Raw genomic sequence first — 14,189 nt, 5'->3', positions numbered from 1 at the left:
CACAAACAAGACGGATCGAAATCCGCCAATCACAGCCCACTAGTATGACCTTCTGAACTTGTGGGCTCATTTGCATGAAATCAAACAAACTTCGAATATTCTTATTGGGTTTTTAAAGTAAATAGAGATATTCATCCATTCATTCGTTTGCGTGACTGGTTTTCTGTTTCAATTAATACTTCCAGGCTGAGCCAAAATTTTTCTAAGTGTCGAGAACATAGCGATTTTATGGTATACCGAAGTTTGGATATTTCGTAAACTAGAAAACCAAAATAATTTTTGGAATCGCTCTACATTTCTAAACAAACATCTAATACTCTCAAGAAGTTTCAGGGGATATTCTGTGAAAATTTCGCTGTTGTCTGTAAACAAGGTTACATTGTGAGGAGAAGGCTCGGCTACCAAATCAAGCCTGGTTTCCAAGCTCTCCAAGAAAGTGATCCCAAAAAAAATTTTTGCAGTCGGAAATGGCCCATTTAGGACCTTACACATGCGCGCGTTTGTCATAAGGATGCGGTAGATTAATTTACCAGACACGATTCGTGGTTTAGTCATGGCGTAAGTGTGACGTAATCTTAGGCGAAATCGTACCGTCTAATTCTCCCCTTAATGTCTACTGATGTTTCAGCCCGTTTCAAGCACCGTTGGTTTTGGTCACGGGTGCAAAAAAAGTGACCACGTGATTGAATATCGCTTCACCTTTAACGCCATTTTAATTTGCGCTGTTTTCTGTGTTTTTGTCAGTCGAAAAAACTAAAACTGTTTGGAAATAAATGGAATCGGCCTCAAGAAATGCAATTCATCCGGTTTGTAAAGACCTGTAGCCAGCTGGTTTTGCATCCTTCAGCCGCAGATCTAGAACCAAATCGAAACGACCGCATAGCGGGAGTCCGATTTGTTAAATCACCGAATTGGACGACGCGAAGTCCTATTACCAATTAATCACAGTTCAAGGGGAAGTTTTAGACAAAGCGAAGCCTGCCGACAATTTATCATCACTAGGATAAAAAGCCAGGTTTGAAACTAAATGTTTTAGTGATATCAAGGAGTATTCAGTCACAATAAGGAACCAAATAAAAAGCGTCAGCTTGCGCAGCACGCATTCCTTGTTTATATTTAGACACCTTGTCATTGGGTACTGTTAATGGACGCTTAATTAAGCTGCGTGCGCCCCAATTTGGTGAAAAATAGGGCGAGCTAAGAGCCAATCAGTTGTTATATGATCATGATTAGGAGTAAAGTTAAATTTTCAACAAAGTCACCCTTTTCGAACGTTTTAGGATGCAAACGATCAGATTTCAAGACATGGAAACAAAAAAACATTCCTGCCTAGCAACTTTAAGAAGAAAATAGTAAATTCGATGAGTACACAGAATTAATATATGTTAACTGTATTAAAAAAAGAAGTTTGCATACTGTGTTGTGACAGTTTTTAAGTCTCATTAATAAATATGGATAAAAGGCAGATGATCTTTAATAAAGCGTTTTTAATTAATTGTTCCGGCCGTCTATAAATTAATTAATCTACTTTGAATAATTTAAATTCCGTGCCGTTTTTATACGCATTTATCAACATAACGATTCCATCTGTATTTGGAAAATAAAAAAAGGCCAAAAAGCGGGCAACTCATTGTAAGGAGTTTGAATCTACAAAATAATTCTTGAACTTCCAAAAGGATAAAACATTTGCTACAAAATATAAAAAAACTATTCGCCAGAAAAGATCAGTTTTAAATCGTTCAGTATCGCGTCAGTCCTCCGGCAAACCATTGTATTGTTTAATTTATGATGGATAAACAGTCTGTCGTTCTTGCGTAGGGGCAAAATGCAGACACACCAAGTACGTAGTACGACAAAGAAAAATGTTTGTCTTTCCAATCCCGGAAAAAACGTTTGCGACCCCGATCAGTGACGCTGGGTGATGCTTTTGTCAAAGACTTAGCGAAAACATCATTTTTAATGCATGTTGGATTTAATGTTTGATTTAGATAACTTGATGTGATCGGTAAAAAAGTTTCGTGCGAATGCACTGCAAGAGTAAAAAACACTTAAACGAAAACCCAAAATATAATAACAATAATAATAATATAATAACTCGTTAAACATATAGTGGTTGTGTTTGTTAAAAACATTGTCAGTTATTAAATCCATACGCAAGAACCGGCCATTGTTACTCCAGGAGTTGAGAAGGGGTGAGGGTGAGGGGAGCAAACTGGTTTTATGGAAAAATTTCCTTTAAAAACTACAATAACGTTTTAAAGCAATCGCTGTATCAAATATGCGATTGAACAGCGGTGTATGTTGTTAAATACAATCGGAAGTGATTATTAGCTTTCAAACTGCAAACAATTTTTATTAGCGGGCTAGACAGGTGAAAATTACTTGCACATCACGTTTTAAAGCGGTCAATAAACGCCAGTGTATATTAAACTTCCCTTCAAAACTCAGCTGTTTCAATTATGTCGCCTAATTTGATGCATCGTTGCATTTACAGCTAGTATATATAAGAGTTCGTTAGCCTGAAAGGAAGGAAGCAAAGTCTTCTGTTTCCGAAAGTGGATTGACTCTACAATGTACTCAACAGCATCAAAGGTAAATTATATTGGAATACTGCTGTTTTTTAATCCTTTAGTTTTTAGCACTACTTGTATAATAAATACCGAATTAATACTTATTTTATTCTTAACCGTTACGTTAATTCTTTGTCTTTCTCGATCGCGACCTTCTAGGGATTCGTATTTAAAACGTCCATCATGTTTTGCCTCTTGGTTGTGGGTTCGTCCTCGCTTGGCAACCTTCATAAAATGACTCGGAACCGGAACAATCTCGAGGAAGCCCTTTCTAACAATCCGGAGGGAGAGGAAAATATTCAGAACGCACAAACGGCTGGTCCAGAATATAACCATGTAGAAGACATGACCATTTCTAGCGACTTTTGGCTTAAGGAAATAATGCTCAGACGCAGAAGCTGTTCTCGAAGCTCAAGTTCCATGTACGTCTCCGATTTGCAAGGAGACATTATAGTTCATAAGTGTAAGAAACACTGCAGATGTAGTGTGTGTTTGAAATGTGTATAATACGCAAAACCAAACTGACGACTGACGGATCGGGAACAGTAATGAGACAAGGCTCAACTATAATTTTACTGATAGTGAAAATGATTTTAATTGAAAAATGTAAGTTAATGAAAAAGGTTATGAAATAAAAAAGGGAAATGAGGCTCATGCATAGCTGTATCTCGAAATATATTTGACATTTGAATCAGACTGACGTTCGCCCATACAATGGAATAGAAATGTCTACCTTATGCTCTGGACTGAGAAGTAATTATGACAAAACGGAAGCCAGGTTTTTGGGTAATCAGAAGACTACAGGTATCAAAGTTTCCACAAAACTCTGTCAGAAATATAAGTTTTAAAAAGGCTATTAAAATATTAGGTGTGCATTTTACGTACGATAAAAGCCTTTGGAAAAAAATAAACTTTGACGAAATTTTGACATCTACTAAAAGAAGCTACATTTATGGAATTGGAGGAATTTGACAATTCTCGGAAGAATACAGCTAGTTAAGACTTTTTTCGTCCCCATCTTTATGTATCGAGCTGGTTTGGTAAGCGTTCATAAATACATAGACTGTTCACAGTCCCCTATTTTTCCGTGAAGTCGTAGAGATCGATCGCTGAGTTCGACAAGCGTGCCGCCATCTTGGTTCCTAAGCCCGTGTGAAAACTGGGGAGAACGAAAATGCCCTCCCTACCCACGGGATTTTTGCACTCTACCCAATTTTCGCTCTCGTTCAGGAACCAAGATGGCGGCCCGTCGAACTAAACTATCGATTTCTACGAATTCACGGGAAAATATGGGACTGTGTGAACGGTCTAATAAATACATAATCAAGATATTAAGGAGTATTGAGTCACAACAAGGAAGCATTCCTTAATTATATTGGACACCTTGTTATTGGACGCTTAAGCTGCCAGCGCTCCAACTTGGTAAAAAAAGGCGTGCGAAGAACCAGTCAGACTCGAGAATTTTGTTATAGTTATAATTAAGAGTAAAATTAACGGACATTAGGATACAAGTGCTCAGTGGGAAACGAAAAACATTTTCTAACTACTTTTAGAAGATAAAGTTAAATTCAAGTCTTATCGAAGATATGAATAAAAGCCAGATGATCCATTATATAGTGTTTTAATTGTTCCGATCTTCTAAATTAATAGCGAAGCGCGCGAAAGCTAAAAATAGAATGCAAACGAAAACAATCCCCACGAGGCTCAGCGTATTCTGAGAGAAATAGAGGAACCCTAGGCGAAGTTTTCGTTTTATGAAAGTTTTTTTTAGGAACACCGGCTCTTTTGGAAAATGTTTTAGGAAAATCGTCCGCCATTTCCGTTTGTTTGTCTGAGTCTTGTCTGACTCCTGACGTCACTCGCGCGCTTCGCTATTAAACTGCTATTAATTATTTGAATTCGGTGCCGCTGGGTGCGCATTAATTAACACAACAAGGACATCTGGATGTGGAAAATAAAATAGGCAGAAAGCGGGCAACTTATTGCAAGGGGCTTGATTCTATAACATGTTGATAATTCTAGACCTTCCAAGAGCATAAACAGTTACTACAAACCAATAAAAAAACTGCTTGTTAGGAAAGATCAAATAGATAAACAGACATAAACAAACAGTCTGTTGTTTTTGCGTAGGCGCGAAAGGCAGACACGCCGACTACGAAAAACAAAAATATTTGTCTTTCCAACCCCCGGAAAAATGTCCGCGAAACCGCTCAGTGACGCCCAGTGGCCACGCGAGAAAATACAAAAGCAGCGGAATTGCTTTTGTCGAAGACTTAGTGAAAACACTATTTTTTAGGCATGCTGGAATAACTCTTTGGTTTGATCGGTAGCAACTAGTGGCCCAATGAATCTAAGTTTCGTGTGAATGCACCTGCGAGAGGTAAAACAACAAGAAAACCAACTCAAAATAATTATAAAATAATAATAATAAAAAATAACAGGAGTGAATATGGTCAGTTCCTTGTTCAGCGGGTGTGGTGATAAGGACAAGTAACCTATTTTTTTCTGAAAATAAAAAAAAATATAATAACGTAAACGTTTTAAAGCAATCATGGTATCTAATATGTGATTGAGGATCATTTTTGCAGAATTTGTGTTGTCGAATACAATCGGTGGGTGTTATTAGCTTTCAAACGGCAAACAATTTTTGTCCGAGGGCTAGACAGGTGAAAAGTGCACATCACGTTTGAAGGCAAATAGACTTTCAGTAGCTTTCCATTCATCCCTTGCGGAAATTTTGATATGTCAACCATGTGTCCATGATATATGACGGTGCCACGGCGCATTTTTGGCTTGATTTTGCATCACTTTCCGTTATTTTCTGACTTTCTAAGAAAATGGTGAAATCCAAGATGGCGGATCCAAGATGGCGGCTCTAATGACGTCATGTGACGTCATATAAAGTCACAGAAATCCAAGATGGCAGATCCAATATGGCGACTCTAATGACGTCATGTGACGTCATATGACGTCACAACCACAAAAATTCTTACTCTTACAGAATAAGTTAAGGCTGTCTATGCAAAATAATTTCGCTGCGCCTAAATAGAACGGAAACCCTGGGGGGGGGGGGGCTTCATCCAACCCTCCTCCCCCTTGTTCCACGGTGGGGGTATGAATTTGCTTAAACGTACGCGCGTCAGGGGGGTTACAATTCCCTTCAGAACTCAGCTGTTTCAATTTTTTCTCCTAATTATACATTGATACACCATAGCATTTATCAGTAGAGTCCATTAGCCTGAAGGAAGTGAAGTCGTGTGTTTACTGAAGTTAATTGACTTTACAATGAACTAAACGGCTTTTAAGGTAATTTATATTGGAATACTTTTTTATGTTTATTTCACGATTCCGCCATTGCTTCAATCTCGTAAACCCTGGTCAGAGTCATTGCTGAAATAATCGTACACCAAAGGACAAGGAAATACTGAAAAAATACAAAGGCCTGGTTAATTAATCTAACTACAAGAAGCCAACAAATGGCAAATGCAACGGCGTAAGGGTGGCTATTTTACAAGCTAAAACAGCAGAAATACGGCTCCTGGCTGAAGATAAGGGCGAATCAGCAAAGTGCTTAGTCGAATAAAATACAAGAAAAATATATTTTCAAAGATAAAAGGTGACAGTTACCAGCAAGCTGATGAATCACATTATAAATTCATGTATAGTTTCCTTGTACGTATTGTATACAATTTGGCGTGTATTATTTTCGCGCACTCTTTATTTCTTATTCTTTAGGACCCAGAGTGCCTGGTGGCATATGGAGCTTCCGTCAGGGATCTCCACATTTGCCGGTCCTCTGCCTGTTGTCTTGCTGCTTCCATTGTGAAGCCACCCTCCAACAAGTCTTTCTGCACTGTTCTTCTCCAGGTCTCCTTAGGCCTACCTCTGCTACGCTTTCCTTGGGGTGTCCATCTCAATGCAACCCTTGGCACTGAGTCTGCTCTCAGCCATCTCCACCTTCTCTATTGCACAACAATTGAAACTGGTTCAAGATTGCATGATGACAATAGGTCTTTGTTGCTGATCTCGTTTGGCCAAAAGATGCGTTTGATGCGCCGGAGGCATTTAGACTGGAAGACATCCAGCTTCCTTGAAAGTGAGGCGAGATGGTCTAACTTCTCTTGGATGTCATTATGGCGGTTGGATAGCAGGCCAATATCGTCTGCAAAATCCAGATCTTCAAGCGTTGTGGTAAGTGTCCATTGGATCCCTCTCTTCTTGCCAGCTGTTGTTCTCCTCATAAGCCAGTCCATGGCCAGGAAGAGGAATGGAGATATGATGATATGGTCAATCTGGCTTTCCGTTGACCCATCTGGAGATTTCCAAGTCAGCTTGTGGATGGTTTTATGCTGGAATAGAGTACCACCCACTGCAAGACAATTCTATTCGCAGAGGTCGCATAATCTTTTGCCATTATCATTCATAACTCCAACCCCTTGTCGTCCCATGACATTTCCTCTGTTATCATTGTCACTTCCAACTTTTGCATTGAGGTCACCCAGCATCAGGAGTACATCCTGCTTCGGTATTCCTTCTATTGTTGTTTGCAGGCTATCATAGAAGTCATCCTTGGCGTCTTCGTCAGCTGCCCCAATGGGTGCATAGCACACAACAATGGACAATTTCGCAAACCTAGAATTGAGGCGTGCATACAGGAGTCTTTCATTGATGACTGTCCATCCTAGTAATGTACGCGAGGCTTCCTTGTCCATGATGAGTTCAACCCCTTGTAGATGTATGTCGTCCTGGCGTCCTGACCAAATGATGGTGTCTCCTGTGGCCAGCAGTCGTTTTCCAGAACCTGTTCAGCGTGTTTCCTGAACTTATTTACCAAGTAATAATTTATCGCGATTTTTTTCCAAAACACAAACATAGCGAAATTTAGTACGCGCAAAAATTAGTAAAGATAAGATGCAACAAATAGCGCGTTCACACATAACGAATGCTTGGTGTATACTTTAAGGCTGGTTCTCATATGATCGCCCCGATCGTCGTTGTCGCTTCTGACGTTTTCAAATTCTGAGGCGATCGAAGCGATTGGAAGCGATCAGAGGGTTCTCATATGATCGCCCCGATCGTCTGGTATATGCAAAATAGGGTAAATCAAACAAGATAATAATTCATGACAAGAGAGGATAATGGGACCCTTATCCTCTCTTGTTCATGATCTTTTCTTTGTTCCCGCATATGAACATTCGATTTTATTCCGATCGACGCACGTGTGTTTTTTCAAAACTCCGATATCGCTTATGGCAGCCTTCGATGCAAGGACAAACCTCGTGGCCTCCTATCTTCTCGTTATTGCCATTTTACGGCGAAGAAGCAAAAGGGAGGACAAACGGAAACGTAGTTCTGCGTAATACTGATGCACCATGGGACAGTTTGGATCGCTTCGATCGTCTCCCTCTGTGGCAGTAGTTCTCATATAATCGTTCGCGATCGCCGCGGTCTGCGACCGATCGCCTGGATAGAACACGGGCGATCGAAGCAATCGCCATAGCCCCGATCGTCACAGACGTCTCTGTAATGTTCTCATATGAACTCCCCGATCGCAAGCAAACTTTCAGAAGCGACAGAGGCGACAGAGACGATCGGGGCGATCATATGAGAACCAGCCTTTACGCAATTCTTCATATCTTTCTCGTCCTCAGCTAGGAATTCATATTTAAAGCGTTCATCCTGTTTTGCCTGCTAATTGTGGGTTCTTTCTCGCCTGGCAAACTTTATAAGAGGGTTCAAGACCACAATTATCACGATGAATACGACCGCATAGCGGGAGTCCGATTTGTTTAATCACCGAATTGACACCGAAGTCCTATTATCAATTAATCACATTCAAGAGAAGTTTTAGACAAAGCAAACCTGTTGACAGTTGATCACCACTATGATAGAAAGCCACGTTTGAAACTTAATGTTTTAGGGATATCAAGGAGTATTCAGTCACAATAAGGAACCAAATAAAAACGTCAGCTCGCGCACACCTTCTTGTTTATATTAACACCTTGTTAATGGACGCTTAAGCTGTGTCGCCCCTATTTGTGAAAAAATAGGCGTGCTAAACCAATCAGTTTTTATAGCTATGATCATGATTAGGTGTAAAGTTAAATTTTCAACAAATCAACCTTTTTGAACGTTTTAGGATGCAAACGATCAGATTTCAAACATGGAAACAAAAAACATTCCCGCCTAGCAACTTTAGAAGAGAATAGTAAATTCAATGGGTACACAGAATTTATATTTAAATGTATTAAAAAAATTTACATACTGTGCTGTGACAGTTTTTAGTCTCATTAAAATAAGAATAAAAGGCAGATGATCTTTTATAAACGTTTTTAATTAATTGTTCCGGCTGTCTAAAATTAATTAACCTGCTATGAATAATTTGAATTCCGTGCCGTTTTTATACGCATTTATCAACACAACATTCCATCTGTATTTGGAAAATAAAAAAACCAAAAACGGGCAACTAATTAAGAGTTTGAATTTACTAAAAATTCTTAACTTCCAAAAGATAAAACATTTCTACAAAATATAAAAAACTATTCGCCAGGAAAGATCATTAATCTTCATCGTCTCCTCCGGTAAACCATTTATTTTTAATTTATGATGGATAAACAGTCTGTCGTTCTTCGTAGGAGCAAATACAACACACCAATAGTACACAAAAAAAATTTTTCTTCCATCCCGAAAAAACTCTGCGCCCGATCAGTGACGCTGGGTGATGCTTTTGTCAAAACTTACGAAAACATCATTTTTAATCATTTGGATTTATTTATTTAATAACTTGATGTGATCGGTAAAAGTTCTCTCACTCAAATAAAAAACACTAACAAAACCAAAATATAATAACATAATAATAATAATAATATATATAACTCGTTAAAATATATTTTGTTTTTGAAAATTCAGTTATTAAATCCATACGCAAAACCGGCCATTTTACTCCAGGAGTTGAGAAGGGGTGAGGGTGAGGGGTGCAAACTGGTTTTATGGAAAAAATTTCCTTTAAAAATAAATATTTTAAACTCCTGTATCAAATATCGATCCGGTGTATTTTGAATATCGAATATTATGCTTTCAAACTCAAAAATTTTTATTACGGGCTAGACAGGTGAAAATTAATTCACATCACTTTTAAATTAAACGGTCAATAAACCCATGTATATTAAACTTCCCTTCAAAATCATGTTTCATTTTCCCTAATTTATCATCGTTGCATTTACACTAGTATATAAAAATTCTTAGCCTGAAAGAAGGAACAAAGTCTTCTTTTCCGAAATGGATTACTCTACATTACTCAAACATCAAATAATTATATTAATACTGCTGTTTTTTTAATCCTTAATCTTTACACTACTTTATAGATTTCACATATTAATTATTTTATTTTAAATTACTTATTTTTTTTTCTCATCCACCTTCTATTCACGTCCATCATTTTTCCTTTGTTGTGGTTCTCCTCGCCACCTTCTATACTCGACAATATCTCAGAACCCTTTCTAAAATCCGAGGGAGAGGAAATATTCAAACGCGCAAACGGCTGGTCCAGAATATAACATTAGAAACATGGCCATTTCTACGACTTTTGGCTTAAGGAAAAATCTCAGACGCAGAAGCTGTTCTCAACTCTCTTCGTCTCCGATTTCAAGGAGACATTATATTCATAATGTAAAAACATAATGTATGTGTGTTTAATTTATAATACGCAAACCAAACTACGACTACGGATCGGGAACAGTAAAGACAAGCTCAACTAGTAAATTTTACTGATAGTGAAAATATTTTAATTGTAAAATGTAAGTTAATGAAAAATTATGAAATAAAAAGGGAAATGAGGCTCATGCATAGCTGTATCTCGAAATATATTTGACATTTGAATCAGACTGACGTTCCCATACAATGGAATAGAAATTCTACCTTATCTCTGGACTGAGAAGTAATTATGACAAAACGGAAGCCAGGTTTTTTGGTAATCAAAGCAAGGTATCATTCCAACTTTAGAAATATATAATGTTAAGAAGGCTATAAAAATTAGGTGTGCATACTACGATAAACCTTTGAAAAAAAAAAACGAATTTAATTAAACTACATTTATATGGGATATTTCGCTATAATTTTCTCCCCATTTTTATCAGCTGGTTTGGTAAGCGTTCATAATACATAACTTTCACATCCCCTATCCTTCGTTCCTGTTCCTCCCTCTTTTCCTAACCTTAATGAGAACGAATCCCTCCCACCCACGGACACTCTACCCTTTTCCTCTCTTCAAACATCGCCCGTCGAACATATTATCTGACTTACGGTCAAAAAATATAAATTAAGTTCACAACATTCCTTAATTATAACCTTTTATACGCTTCTCCACCTCCAACTTACGTGCGAAGAACCATCAATCGAAATTTATTTTTATAAAAATTAATAAATCTCAGTGGAAACGAAAAACATTTTTAACTACTTTTAAGTAAAGTTAAATTCAATCTTATAAAATATAATAAAACAGATGATCCATTATATATTTTTATTTTCCATCTTCTAATTTACGAGCCCGAAGTTTAAATAATCAAATCCCGCTATTCTGAATAGGACTCGTTCTTTTAAATTTAATTAAACACGGCTCTTTTATTTTAGAATCTCCCTCTTTTTTTCTTCTTTCTACTCCTATCTCCTTCTAAACTCTATATTTTTTCTCCGCTGGGCGCATAATAACAAAAACATCTGATAAAAAGCGGGCAACAAGGCTTATCTCCTTCTTACTACAAATAATAAAAATGTTTTGAATAAAATTCTTTTTTTCGTAGGCGCGAACCATAGAATTTCTTTCCACCCCGAAAAATGTCCGCGACCTCTGACCCAGTGGCCACGCAGAAAAACAAAACAGCGAATCTTTTTCCATATCTATTTTTATCTACACTATGCCCATTTTCCTCAGAAAATTCCTGTGGGTGAAAACTATTTTTTCTATATTATTTATCTATTTTGTTTCTCGTGGGTGTTATTAGCTTTCAGGACATTTTGTCCGGGGCTAGAAGGTGAAAAGTCACATCACGTTTGAGGCAAAACTTTCTATTTCCATTCATCCCTTCGAATTTGATATTCAACCATGTGTCCATGATATTGACGGTGCCACGCGCATTTTTGGCTTGATTTTCATCCTCTTTTCTGACTTTCTATGGTGATCCATGGCGGATCCAAATGGCGGCTCTAATACGTCATGTGACGTCATATAAACCACAGAAATCCAAGATGGCAGATCCAAATGGCGGCTCTATGACGTCATTACGTCTTATCACAACCAAATTTTACTCTTACAGTAGTTACTGTCTATAATATTTCCTCGCCTAAATAAACGGAAACCCTGGGGGGGGGGGGCATCCCCCTCCCCCCCTTTTCCACGGTGGGGGTATGAATTGCTTAAACGTACGCGCGTCAGGGGGGTTACATTCCCTTCAGAACTCGCTGTTTCAATTGTTTCTCCTAATTATACATTGATACACCATACATTTATCAGTAGAGTCCATTACCTGAAGGAAGTGAAGTCGTTGTTACTGAGTTAATTGACTTTACAATGAATAACGGCTTTTAAGGTAATTTATATTGGAATACTTTTTTATTTTTTTCACGTTCCCTTTTCTCTCGTACCCTGTCAGAGTCATTCTGATTTACACAAACAAAAATACTAAAAACACTGTTAAAATTACTACAAGAACCAACAAATGCAAATCAACCGTAGGGTGGCTATTTTACAAGCTAAAAAGCAGAAATACGGCTCCTGGCTGAAGATAGGGCACGAAAGTGCTTATCAATAAAAAAAGAAAAATATATTTTCAAAATAAGTGACAGTTACCACGTGATAATCATTATAATCTTATATTTCCTTGTACTATTTATACAATTTGGCGTGTATTATTTTCCGCACTCTTTATTTCTTCTTCTTTAGGGTCCAGAGTGCCTGGTGGCATATGGAGCTTCCGTCAGGATCTCCACATTTCCGGTCCTCTGCCTGTTGTCTTCTGCTTCCATTGTGAAGCCACCCTCCAACAATCTTTCTCACTTTCTTCTCCAGTCTCCTTAGGCCTACCTCTCTACGCTTTCCTTGGGGTGTCCATCTCAATCAACCCTTGGCACTGAGTCTGCTCTCAGCCATCTCCACCTTCTCTTTTGCACACATTGAAACTGGTTCAATCCTGCGTGTCGCCGGGGCATTACTGGTCCTCGGGCGGTTGGCGGTTGGTGCGGCTGTGCCTTCCCTCTCTCCGGGTCCTCCGTCCTCAGGAGGGTGGGTTGTCTTTCCTCTGGGTTGCTTGTGGTGGTTTATCTGGTCTGTGGTCGTCTTTTTTTCTCCCTTTCTCCTTGTTCTTTCCCTCCTCCTTGGTTCCTTGCGTCTTTCCTCCCCTGTGGCTATTTCCTAGTTGGGCGTGATCAGGAGTCTTTCTTGTGGCTGCCTTGTGCGCGGGCTTCCTTGCTGGTGACCCCTGTTTCCTCGGTCTCCTGTGGCAAGCGTCGTTTTCAGAACCTGTCCCGTGTTTCTGACTTACCGTTTTTTGGTTTTTTTCTGTGTGGTTTTCGTTCTTGTGTTACTTACTGGTTCTTCGCCCCGTCGTGGTCGCTGGCGTCGGGGCGATGCTTTTCGCCCCGATCGTCTGGTTTTAGGGTAATAAATTTTTTGGGGGCTTTTTTTTTGTCCTTTTCGTTTTTTCGTCGACGCGTGTTCTTCCTCCGTTTCTTTCGCCTTCGTGCAGGACCTCGTGGCCTCCTATCTTCTCGTTTTGCCGTTTTACGGCGAGAAGCGAAAGGAGGCCAAGCGTTTCTGCGTTCTTCACTGGCTTTGTCGTTCGTCGTCTCCTCTGTGGCGTGTTTCTCGGCGTCGCCGCGGTCTGCCCGATCGCCTGGATAGATACGGGCGGTCGAAGCGATCGCGATGCCCCGATCGTCCTCTCTGTTGTTCTTTTGTCGCCCCGATCGCAGAAACTTTGTGAGCGACAGGGCGACGAGACGATCGGGGCGATTGGCGCACTTTCTCTTTCTCCCGTGTTCTTTAGCGTTCATCCTGTTTTCTGTGTGGTTCCTCCCTGGCAACTTTTAGGGGTGATCGTGTCCTTTCTCCGGATGAGACGATTCCGCTTTATTTAGCTGGCCCAGGCATATTATTTCGAAGTCGCTGAATTGCTGTGTCTTCTACTTTAATAGGCGTCTCGTTCCGTTGATGACGCGAGCGGTATCCGCTTTGGTTGGCTCGTCAGTTGGGATGATTGCTGTTTGATCGTGCTGCGGGGGGCAGTTTTTTTTATATTTTATTTTTTTTTTACTGCGCTGCGAGTTCTTGTTCGGGGTTTATTTTTTTTGTTCGGTGACAGACGCGCTCCCTCGTCGGGGTAGCTATTAAACGGAGTTTTTTTTTTATGGTTTCTTGTTTCGGCCATTTGGTACTTCGTTGGTGGAAAGGTCTTCGGTGTTTCTTCTCTTTCGTCTTTCTTTTTTTTTTTTTTTTTCGTATCTTTTTTACTGTGTTTTGGGTTTTATGATTCTCTTTCTTTCCGTTTCTTTGGTGGCTAGGGGCCTCGTGTCGGCTTCGGTCCCGCGGGGATTCGAGTTCTGGATATCAACTGATGTCACACAAGG

The sequence above is a fragment of the Oculina patagonica genome, chromosome 1, assembly GCF_052425735.1.
Source record: "Oculina patagonica isolate OP01 chromosome 1, crgOcupat, whole genome shotgun sequence".
Classification (NCBI taxonomy): domain Eukaryota; kingdom Metazoa; phylum Cnidaria; class Anthozoa; order Scleractinia; family Oculinidae; genus Oculina; species Oculina patagonica.
Note: the sequence above shows the minus strand (reverse complement) of the source record.